The sequence below is a fragment of the Mercenaria mercenaria genome, chromosome 12, assembly GCF_021730395.1.
Source record: "Mercenaria mercenaria strain notata chromosome 12, MADL_Memer_1, whole genome shotgun sequence".
Taxonomy (NCBI): Eukaryota; Metazoa; Mollusca; class Bivalvia; order Venerida; family Veneridae; genus Mercenaria; species Mercenaria mercenaria.
Window position 1 is genome coordinate 19,330,653 of NC_069372.1, and position 12,695 is coordinate 19,343,347.

Below are 12,695 nucleotides of genomic sequence, written 5' to 3' on the forward strand. Positions count from 1 at the left end.
TATCAAAGCTATTGACTTGAAACTTAAAATAGTTATTTACTATCTTAACTTAGATATATTTTTTAAAAAATTGATAAAGTCAAATATCTCTGTTACTATTAAAGCTTTTGACTTGAAACTCAAAATAGTTATATACAATCAAAGTCTGCACCAAGAGACATAATTCCTATAACTCTGTTTGAATTTTGACAGAATTATGCCCCTTTTTAACTTAGAATTTTTGGTTAAAATTTTTGATAAAGTCAAATAACTCTGTTACTATCAAAGCTTTTGACTTGAAACTTAAAATACTTAATTACCATTAAAGTCTACACCAGGAGAAACAATATCCATAACTCTGATTGAATTTTGACAGAATTATGCCCCTTTATAACTTAGAAGTTTTTGCTAAAAGTCAAATATCTCTGTTACTGTTAAAGCTTTTGACTTGAAACTCAAAATAATTATTTACTATCAAAGTCTACACCAGGAGACACAATTCCCATAACTCTGGTTTGAATTTTGACAGAGTTATGTCCCTTTTTAACTTAGAAATTTTTTTACTGGCAAAGCTCTAATTCAGAGGCAAGCACTGAGAAAAGTCGAGCGCGCTGTCTTACGGACAGCTCTTGTTTACTATCAAAGTCTGCACCAGGAGAAACAATCCCCATAACTCTGATTGAATTTTGACAGAGTTATGCCCCATTTTAACTTAGAATTTTTGGTTAAACTTTTTGATAACACCAAATATCTTTGTTACTATCAAAGCTATTGACTTGAAACTTAAAATATTATTTACTAAAAATGGAGCGAGCTGTCTTACGGACAGCTCTTGTTTACTATCAAAGTCTACACCAGGAGAAACAATCCACATAACTCTGATTTGAATTTTGACAGAGTTATGCCCCTTTTTAACTTAGAATTTTTGGTAAAATATTTTGATTAAGTCATATATCTCTGTTACTATCAAAGCTATTGACTTGAAACTTAAAATAGTTATTTATTATCAAAGTCTACACCAGGAGAAACAGTCCTCATAACTCTGATTTGAATTTTGATAGGGTTATGCCCCTTTTTAACTTAGAATTTTTGGTTTAAGTTTCATAAAGTTTTTACTGGCAAAGCTCTAATTCAGAGTCAAGCACTGAGAAAAGGCGAGTGCGCTGTCTTATGGACAGCTCTTGTTATAATAGTTTTCAGCTTTTCTAATGAAACAATGATAGAGTATGGAGGATAATGGCAATAATGATAATAACTATACCATAATTTATATCACATACAAGTCTTAAAATGTCATTTACTGCTAGTGGTCAAAAAGCGCTAAAGGGTATGTTCCGAAACACATTCAAACGTTGAGCAACGTTTCAAGAGCTTCGTTATTTGTGGTGAAACTGTTTAATCTTTATTTTAAGTGTTTGATAAAAATGTATAAAATGCAACTAAGCGCCTTTGTGCACTAGCAGCGCATTATAATTTATGAGTTTCTGTCTTATTTTGGCTACTATAGTTGTTTCTTTGCATATTGTATATGTATTCTTTAGCCGGCTGAATTTGAAATAAAATCTTCTTTTTTTCTCCTTTTCTCCTTCTTCTTCTTCAGCTTCTTCTTCTTCTTTAAAGTGATTTCTATAATCCTTTTAATTGGAACCAGTGTGGTATTCAGAATATTCCTAGGTCCGTACATCTAAATTACCTCTAATTTCATATTTAAATCCTGCTGGTTAATTTCATATTTAGCCTAAAATCCTGCTAGTACCCGTCATACCTTTCTGCTTAGAACGGTAACGCCTAAAATAATAATTGTTCGACATCCCCGCCGTTGTACTCTTACGGAGGACAAATAAAACAGGCTCTCTAAAACCTCGCACGTATACTTTTCCTACGGGCTGCAGTTACAAGCAATTTATACCCCACAAAACAAGTTATGATGACTTTATTGTAAGGAATGAAATGAGCCGCGCCGTGAGAAAACCAAAATAGTGGCTTTGCGACCAGCATGGATCCAGATCAGACTGCGCGGTTCGCTTTCAAAGCCTATTGCAATTAGAGAAACCGTTAGCGGATGCGCAGGCTTGTCTGGATCCATGCTGGTCGCAAAGCCACTATGTTGGTCTTCTCATGACGCGGTTCAAATATTGAATTGCACAATAATATATTGCAATAAGAGGAAGAATTGTGCCCAAGAGTCATAACTCTAAGCAATTTTAGAATTACCTCCCTTTTTGACAGGTTTTCCGTTTTAGGCAATAACTTTATATCCTTCGAAGAATGTAATGTATAGCTTGATTTAATTAAAAAATTATATGGCAATGAAATAATTTTCCTTAAATACGTTTCTAGTTATCCACCTTTTAGTACAGCAGTGTACAATAACGATAACTCTATCTTTAAATTTATTTTATATCTATCTCTTCTTTGTACTTGCAATTGTGTATCTCATAAAGTTTCTGTGTCCGACATAGATGAATCTGACATTCATAATTATAAATAATTAAAGGCTAATATATGTTTTTTCAACAATTGCTTTATGAAAGTACGTTCTTTTGCCATGTTGACTAACACCATTAACAACAGAAAGCACGTTATTCCGCTAAATACCTACTGAATTGTGAACAGTGCAGATCTTGATCAGACTGCAAAGGTTGCAAAGGCAGATAAGGGTTAAAAGTTTAAACGGGTATTCAGATGAATGCACCTACGATGTACAAACGGTGTCTTGCATACAACAAAGAAACTATAGACCTATACTTGTAACTCACAATTTAAAAGTTCGATTGCGCAATCATTTTGAATAATTTACAAAGTAAACATGTGAGAATGTGCCAGATCCTATTCTTACTTTCATTTTTTTTTTCAATTTCCAAGAATTATCCGGAGTTATTTACGAAGAAGAAAAAAGGGAAATTTCTTGCCAGGTTATATATTATACATATGCCAAAATTCCAGAAACCATCTGCAGTATCCGTGATTAAAATTGTGAGTGTGCCAATTGAAAACATCATTTACTTTTCAAATTTAACAACACTGAAAGGGATGTTAAAAATGTGCTATCTTAGATCTTAAAGTTCAGCTGGTGACCGTTGATGGAACGGATCAAAGATCCAGGATCAAAGTGATCAACACATTTCAAGCTGGTTTTAAGCCATTATTTTGAATTATTTAACGTGTCACATGTATCAATATAACATTTTAACTTTAGAAAGATAGTAACGATTTCATTGTAATAAATTTACTCACGGGTAGCCATTAATTCATAAAGTGATTTTCATTTCCTTACGCCGAACCTAGGCTTTTTTCTACGTTATCCGGATAAATGACGTTACGCCATCACTTCCGGTTTACCAAGCGTGCAGAACTACCTTAAGTAGTTCCCGAAATGTCTTTTTCATCCCTTAACAGATAAAACAAAACTGGATTAGACAAAACGGGATCATGATTCACTTTTTTCGGACATTTCCGTAATTTTTAAAAAACAGCTAAATAAAACAAACGTTTCTTTAAGTCTCTGTGTTAGTTATTAGAAAAAAAACAAAAGTTAAAAGTAGTTGATCAGATTTTGGTCGAGTAACGGATAAGTACCTACGTCCATGTATAGAGTTAAACGGTTAAGGAAGATGGATAGATTTGCCTAAGAATTGCAACTTCCGGTCATTTACACTTATGTGTGCTCACTAAGTGCTTAATAGAAGAAAACTCTCTCTGGAGGCATTTTTAAAATTTTACTTCCCTATCCTAGTCGCTCAGTCAAGACAAAATGGCTCTATGAATCTTATTTCTTTCGAGGCGTATGAATCAAGAAACATTTTGAACACCCCAGTAGTTTCCTATTCATCTGAATGATAAACTTTACATTACCTCCAGTTATTCATTGAATGCAAACGGTCGTTGAAACAGCAGAAAAAGATGTTGGCGAATATTTGTATCGTTGTGATATTGTGTTACGTTCGTATCGCCAGTGGGGATATTGGAGAGCCCAAATGCTACTCTAAGTTTGATTATGACGAGAAAAATGTTGCTGAAATTATTGAAAATTGAGGATAAAGTTCAGAAATTCGAAGAATTTATTAATGAGTTGAAGGCAAACCAAGAAAAGGAAAAGGTCGAACGAGGAAAACTATTTGATTCTGAAACAGAGAGAGAACCGCTGAAGAAGTGAGGAAACAACAAAACTTTACTGCAGAAATTCTTGGAATTCTGGACGATGCAAAGACTAAACTGGATGACGCTCTTCAAGAAAAGAAATCAGCACAGAAAGGTAAAACCTTTGTATGGGACTGTTTAAACTTCCCTGAAACGTAACCATTTTGACAGCGTTTCATATAAGTAATCATTTTAAACAAGACAATAGCCGTTAAAATTTTGCACGTGAAACCACGTGTTCGTTATGCGTAGTACCCATTTACCGAAATGTACGTTTTAGGTGAGAAATGTGCGATTGAAATAGGTTAGTATATTTTCCCGTTCATGACCGTGGCTCTTATAGTATACCTAGAGGTAGGTTATAACATGTACACATATTTTTCTAGTCTGGTGCCAGTGCCGGCTTTAGCTCAGTATGAGTCTTTTTCCTCTTAATTCTTAATTCCAATGAATTTCAATATCTTTATGGTACAGGATTGTTTGAATTGAGCAATGATGTAGTACTTTTTGTAAACACTCGTAACTGAGCGAAGTTCAGTTAAGTTGCACAACCTTTCTTTCTGAGAAAAATAATTTTGAACGTGCTATTTCAATTAAGATCAATTTATTCTGTGCTTGTTCATGTAAAACTAGCTAAAGCATTCAATATAAATTCTTATGTGTTTCAGGTGACATCGTAGCATTCACGGTGACGTCCCCTTCGAACGGTGCTGCTATAACTGCCTGACTTTCACTACTGTTGTAACTAACGAAGGGAAATCTTATGATACATCAACAGGCAGGTTCACATGTTCTATCAACGGACTTTACTATTTTAGTTTACACATCATCAAAAAGAGGTCCTCCAGCATTGACACCTCTGGATGTCATATTTATCTGAACGGATCTGGTAAAGTGAGAGCATACATTGATCCTCAGGATGGGTCCAATGGGGCAGACGCTGGTAGTTACGGGGTTTCCAACTCGGTGTATCTCAAACTGAAAGTTGGAGATGTCATAACGGTAGAAAATTGCAGTGGAGGCGCAACAACAGTGGAATCATGGTCATCTTTCAGTGGCTATTTAGAAAGGCCAGAAATTTAACATTGCCAATTGCCGAAGATGCTTCCAATGACAAGCTCTTCCATTTTAATCATACCCCTATCTTACAGCCATATAAACGTTATAAATGGTGCTTGTAAAATATATGTCAACACAAGTAATGTTATAACAGTTTAAATATTGGCTACATCATTCTTGTGTATCTCACATTGCTTTTAATAATTTTTATTGACATGTTTGTATTTGTTAAAAAATACAACTATAAACGTAAAGAGTTGACTAGGAAGCTGTCAGTTTTTTAGTGAAAGTCTGGCGATGTGCCGATTGTCAGTAAGTAACCTCACTTAAATCCCAATTTTCATTACGTATCCGCACGAAATTTATCGATTGTTATATCGTAATCGCACGGAAGTTGTCGATTGTTATTACGTAATCGCACGGAAATTGTCGATTGTCATTACGTAATCGCACGGAAAATGTTAATTGTTATTAGGTAATCGCACGGAAATTGCCGACTGTCATTACGTTATCGCACGGAAATTGCCGATTGTCATTACGTAATCGCACGGAAATTGTCTATTGTTATTACTTAATTGCACGGCAATTTCTGCTTGTAATTACGGATCAGTAATTTTATCGCATCATCATACTGTTTGTTATATCTTCAGAATGACACAGACACAAATAGAAATTATGTCCACATGCATGATGTTCACAAATTGATATATTCTATAACATTAATCCTCCCTGAACCTTTTCAGGATGGCAAATTCCAGACAAGTGGTTAACCTGTTATCAAATGAATTGAATGTTGATTTTCTTCCATTTATTTCGTAGTTATCATATACGTTACATTTCTGTGCAGTGTTTTCTTCTGTTTTACATTGAATCAAGCAGGCAAGAAGGAAATAATATGTACATGCCGACAAATTTGGAACTTGGGATTGCACAGAGATATCGAGGTTCAGTTGCTAATAGTGAGGGATATACATATTTATACATTTGTTTTCTCCCATGATATGTGAAATATTTCTTTTTAAAATTTGACGCAAATAAAAATTAAGCCATACTTAAGATAAAAAATATCTGTGTTTAGTTCTTTGTTAAAGCGAAATCGTTTGCAAATAAAAGTCATTTCTAACTATTTTATGTGCCTCTGTGTCTCTTTTCCAAAGATATAAGATATGTTGGTAACATTTTCCCTGTTACTGTTAAACCTAGGAAATGTCTGCTTTGTACTGAATTATACAATTTTCACATACTGGTAATACTAGTTTACAACACCAGTACGTGAACATTGTAATTAGATCCCTTCTGTTTGACTCTGCCCTTTGTTTTCTCCAGTATATAACCTGGGGGCCATGCACCGCTTTTCATGGAATTGCGCTGCAGTGTATCATTGAAGATTTCATGTACATCACCGTATGAACACATCTGTGGGGTCTCTTATTTGTATTTTAGCATTGTTATATGTGCAAATGCTGATTTCTGCACAGGGCTAGAGGATGTGGGTGGTAACATGTATTTCCAGTGCTGTCAGTGAACAGGGCCAATCAATCCGAACCTGCTACATTTTCATTTCTTTTGTCGTGTTAGGCGACCTGTTGAGTTCCCATTGTTTCTCTTTTTTTTTCTTGCTCACGAGAAAGGAAAGTAGCCATATATTTGTTATTTTGATCGATAAGTTATGCATTATTATCTTAATTATTGCCCTGTTAATAAGATTGTACATGATTAAAAGTACTAACATGATAAAGCTAAATTTAATACATAGACTTATAAGACCGATTAGTATCTAAACTTCCAAATTTTGCTAGCCCGAAAGTGAAATTCTCTTCCTGTGATATCAGGCTAATGTATACATTAAAATACGACATCGAGCCATTATGTAAATTGATTTCTAGCCACGAGGTATGAGTGTGTTAATAGTTTAGTCGGCACTAGGACCATCTGACTTACAAGCAGGATTTGCTGGTTCGAGCCAGCGTAAAGCTATCAAGGCAATATATAGTGTGTTCTTATGGCATGTATAATATCTTACATTGAACAGTAAACATTTACGGTTCGGCGATGGAAATTAATCTTCATAATTTTAAATATAAATATAACATACTTTACTTAATCCCCCATCAAATTACTGGTACCCATTTTAATCTGGGTCGACCGAGGTAGAAGTAGCAAAGTGTCTTGATTAAAAACGCACCACAGCGGCTCCAGCAGGCATATCACCTCGAGACATTTTGATGCGAACGCTAACAAAATTATCACCCGGTCACAACACTTCCAAGCTCCAACATAAACTTTTCAATCATAGATAGTATGAACATGCAGCTGTTATGAATACTATATTGCAGACATCAAATGCGTTTTACTAGCAATCATAGTCCGTTTTAATGTCTTCGGTTCCAAGTTTTTTTTCTCTAGGATTTGGGAAAAGTTGGACATTTTTCAATGTAAATTGTCCAAATACAGGAAAAAGTATCGACTGAAAAATTAAATCAGGAAATTTTAGCTGTGTATAAGAGCGTATTTTTTGTTATTTCATCACTTTAAATTAATCTCCCTGCGCTCTTACCATGATATCCAATTTCTAAAGGCGTCCTTGTAGTCTTCAGCAGTCATACTCTGGTGACAATGATAAATGGCGGACCCAAGGGCGCTTTTATTTTTCTAACGTCTCCCAGCCAACATACATTTTTTTCAGTCTTGGGAATAGATATAAGCTAAAAGAAATCAAATCTGAGGAAAAAGGTGGATGTGGACGCTGGACAATTGTTTCATCTTTCGAACAATTTTGGATAATTTCGCTTTTGTGGGCTGCAACGTTGTCATATAAAAGACAAACACCTCATAGACCTATTTCTGGTGTTATGTTTTAGTAACTTATTTTGAATATTTTTTAATACCATGTTTTCGTAACAATTTTCCTTTAACTGTTTACCAGTCGGTATTGACATTGGAACAATTGAAAAAAATGTAAGCAAAAACTTGACTGAGCACGCTTAGCAATAGTTACATTTTTGATCCACTGTTTATTATCAATGAAAAGTTTAGGCTCAAGAAAAATACACCAAAAGCTCACCAGTTTTCAGGAACTTAGAAATACATTTACTGCTGCAATTTTTCTGGAGATTCTTTGCAGTTTGCAGCCTGAGGATTTCCTGGGAATCTGTTAGGAGATAGGGTACGCATCTTGCACAAACGTTATCTTGATAAGAGGCTTAATCAGAACAGCTACCGTTGAGAGATGCTAATGCGTTTTAAATAAATGGTCAGCATTTTGAAGAAATATTGATAATATTGCAAATAAGAAATCAACACTGTGAAAGTGATGCTTTGTTGCGGATATTTTTTAATAAACCGTAAGCAGGTTTTCGGAAAAAAAAGAAGAAAACTGTCTTCCAGTGATAAATAAGGGGTTGATATACAACGAGAATCTGCCGAGTTATCGCGGATACAGTTACCCACATCCCTGAGTTAAAGAGAAACATTGACCCCATAGCGACGCAAACAACCAGTGATATACTAGTAATATTATTCTTGCATACTCTGTCATTCAAATGAAAGAAAATAAAAGAAAGGAAACGGATGATTTTCTTTTAAGCATAGTTTTTATTGTAATATAGTGTATATAATATTGAAAAATGAAAATGTGGGTGAAAATAAAAGTTAGATATTGGTAAAAACGCAAGAAGAAGTGAATGTACATTTTCTGCATTATTTCAAAAAGGTTGCAACGGTTTACTACCTTCTGCACAATATGTTTGGTTATCTTTATGAATATTTTGCAAAACTCTTATGTCAATCAGTTAGTACCATTAGTCATTTTCGGAGTACATGTACTCACTTTTTATGGATTTTTTAGACAAATTATATTTCGCTTAAAATGTGTGAGTTAGTCCCTTTAACATACCATTCCAATGCAACAAACAGATTGAAGAATATCACATATAGTTTTGAAGATTTTCTGTCTTTTCAGATTTCATAAACACACTTTGTTACTATAGCAATGTCAGAAAAGTTATCTACACTTCAGCTTGGCCAATAAGCTAAACATTTATTATAAAATATAAAATGCAATAATATAGTGAAAATATGAAAGTCTGGAGAAAGATAGCAGCTGTATTAACAGGATGAAATATTTATTGCTAAAGTAAACTTGATCACTATCTAGGTTGTGCTGAAATTTGAAAACGCCTTACTTATAATAAACATACTCATTTTTCTGCTTTATCTTCATAACGCAGAAATTGATTTCGCTAATATTTCCCACGTGAACGTTGACTATCAAATCTTTCAGTACGTTATGTTGTGTCTGGTTAATCTAGAACAAGTATATATTGTTCCGACTGCGTGACTACTCCTCTAAAATTTTGTGGTGTGCCGGGAGGTGGGGTGAGGGGTAAAAATTTAATGGTGAAAACTGAATTAAAGTTCTGTTTAAACAAACAAAATTATAATATGAAGATCTTACGAATTACTCGCTCATTCTGAACTAAATATGTTTCATTCTATTGTCTTGGTAAATGGGATGATTTAAAAGAAGATTTTTTTTAAAATTATTTTCCGCAGACATACAATATGCACTATGCAACCAATTTACAATAGAATAAGTTCTTCCTGCTCTAATCAAATTATTATTATCAGTCTTCTTCTTCTTCTTCTTCTTATTATTATTATAAATGGAACTAATGCTTTGAAAAATCGAAACAAGATAGTTCGTTCACTTGAAAAAGGTGGTTTTTGTGCTTCCTACTAAGTTTTAACATTTGTATTCACAGTTTTCTTTATATCTATCGTATATTCTTTATGAATCTAATATCTAGCGTATATTCTAAACCATTATTTTACAATACATATAAATACATGTGTCTGCTAACTTCTCACAAAGTTCACGATGTCTTAATAAGAAAATAAAGAGTCAAATCGACAGATCGTAAAACATAATTATAAACAACTTCAAGTCATTATAAACAAGTCAATGACGAATGATTCGAAAGTAACAAAGATAATATTCCTTCCGACAGCTCAACGACACTGGTTTTCAGCTTGCAAATACAATTGCAATTGCTCGCACAGAAAGCAAGGTAAAAACTTCTCAATCGGATTCGATGACTTCGGTTGTTTTCGTTGTTTCGTCAAAATTTTGAAAATCCCAGGTTGCTGATTGGATGTTTAGACTAGTAAACTATAAATATTCAAAGATAGATAAGAGAAAAACTGTCGAGACCTCTATAAAATATAAACAGCCAGAAGACAGAGGAATATCGGGTTCAGCTGTTTACAGATAAAAGTGTAAAAATGCTGACGAAGGTTTGGGTAATCTTGTGCTACGTTTATATTGTATTTGGGGATAATGAGGAACAAACGTGTTACTCAAGGTTTGATTACGACGAAAAAATGCTTACTAAATTAGTTAAACTTGAAGACAAAATAAAGAAGATGAAAAGCTTATAAAAAAGCGGATAAATTTTGAAAATGCACATGATGGTATGTAACCTAACTTTATTACACAAAATGTATGCATTGCATCTCAGTAAAATTACTAGTATTCTTCATAATCCCATGTGAAGTATAGTTTTATAACTAGATAAGATATAACTTGGAGTCAGTAAAAATGAAATCTAAAAAATAAAAAATGACATTTTAATGACTCTTTACTTCGAAATACATGTATATGTTTAAAACAGTTACTATGACCCCTAGAAACCAATGTTGTGTAAATTCGCTTGGTGAAGTAATTCATGTTGTATACACACTCTATACGAAAGACCAATGGTGTCTTAAAGATTTCGCATCGTGAAATCATGAAGTTAAAACTTCGCAATGTTTGAAAACTTCACAAATGAGAAAGAGAAAATTATGAAATCATGCTCTTCACGTTTCACATTTCGAGATTTTTTGTTTTTAAAAAAATCACTGATAAGGTGAACTCGTAAAGTTTGAAGTTGTAAAGTATGAAGTCATGAAGAACACGCTTAAAAATCACACTGTGGCATCAAATCATGAACTTCACGATTACACTAAATGACTTTATGATTTCTAAAACTTTATAAAACATGAACTCTGAATGTATGAATGTTATTTTTTAGAAAGGTGTATAACATTATAGAATGAAATGTTTAATCGTGCAATATTGAATAGTAATTTCACACTTCACAACTTAAACGTGAAATTGTGAAGTACGAAATCACGAACTTCACGAATGAAAACTTCACAACATAACAATTTTAGAAAAACAAATATTGTGGAGTCTAAAATGGTGAATTATGATATCATGAACTGCACGAGAAAAACGTGAAATCGTTAATTTTTAAAATGAATAATTTTTTATAATACGACATAGATCTATCACAAGAATATTTCATTATGCTACATATTTATTTGCAGGACATATGTAGAACATTAAAGAACCTAGTATATAAATGAACTGTCGAATAAACATTCATCAGATCTATTTCTTTTAAAAGATACAATTTATATTTTACAAGATGATATAAATATTACCACTTATTACATACTCATTTAAAATCTCTGTTTAGAGAGCCTGAAAGATCAATATTTTTCCATATTGATCGACGTTCAAATTTCTACCGGGTGTGTGACGTCATTTGTGACGTCAGTTTCATGTATGCCTTTTCGTTGAAAAGTTCTTAAACGACGACATTTTCAATTTTATACAGGCTTAATAATAAATTTGAATCATTTATATAATAATTTTACGTGAAGATGCATTAAGAAATAATAAATATGTGCCTATATTTTATCAGTTAATAAAATATGGGCAGGAGTTCGGATGCGTAATAATTAAATCACGATTGCGTAGCACGAGTGATTTAATATTCGCATCCGAACGACTGCCCATATTTTATTAACTGATAAAATTATTGGAACATATTTATTATTTCGATTCTAACCACGTAAATTCTTCGCATTTTACAGCACTACATTTTAGCTCGATATGTCATTCGGCTGGCCATATGCTATTATAAAAACCTCCCCACGAATGGAAAGCGTTGCATAAAACGGAATTTTCCGATATTCAACAAATTTTAATTAAAGTATTAAGTAGTTACCTCGGTTAAAATGTTATTTTCAATAACATCTAAGGTCGAATATAGAAATCAGAAGTAAATACTTCGTTCAATGTTTATATATGGAGTTTCTAAAAATAGTGCACGTCACCTACATAATGGCACTGAAACATACACGCCAGAACATTGCTGCGGTATATAAACACGTAAACACTTTAGTCTGGAAGATTGGAACATGAATTACAATTTATTTACTGTCAAAGTAGAATCTAGTTGACATTTGTGGTGCATACAGCGCAGAAATTGTAAACTACAGACACGACCAGACATAGATGCACTGGTGTTGAAGTTGAAACTTACCGGGCTGAAACATTTACTTACGGTAAAATTAAAAACAAATAAATTCATCAGTTACAAATTGTTTGTTTCAGAAAAGTTGATGCACTTTTTATTACTAGTCTACTAGATCTACATATCACTGAAAAAGTCGAGTATTTAGTC

General features: G+C 33.3%; 1 pseudogene; it reads left to right on the forward strand.

Annotated features, from left to right (window-relative positions):
- The first annotated feature begins 3,859 nt into the window (after window positions 1-3,859).
- On the forward strand, window positions 3,860-6,296 carry LOC123534600 (complement C1q-like protein 2; annotated as a pseudogene).
- Window positions 6,297-12,695: the final 6,399 nt, after the last annotated feature.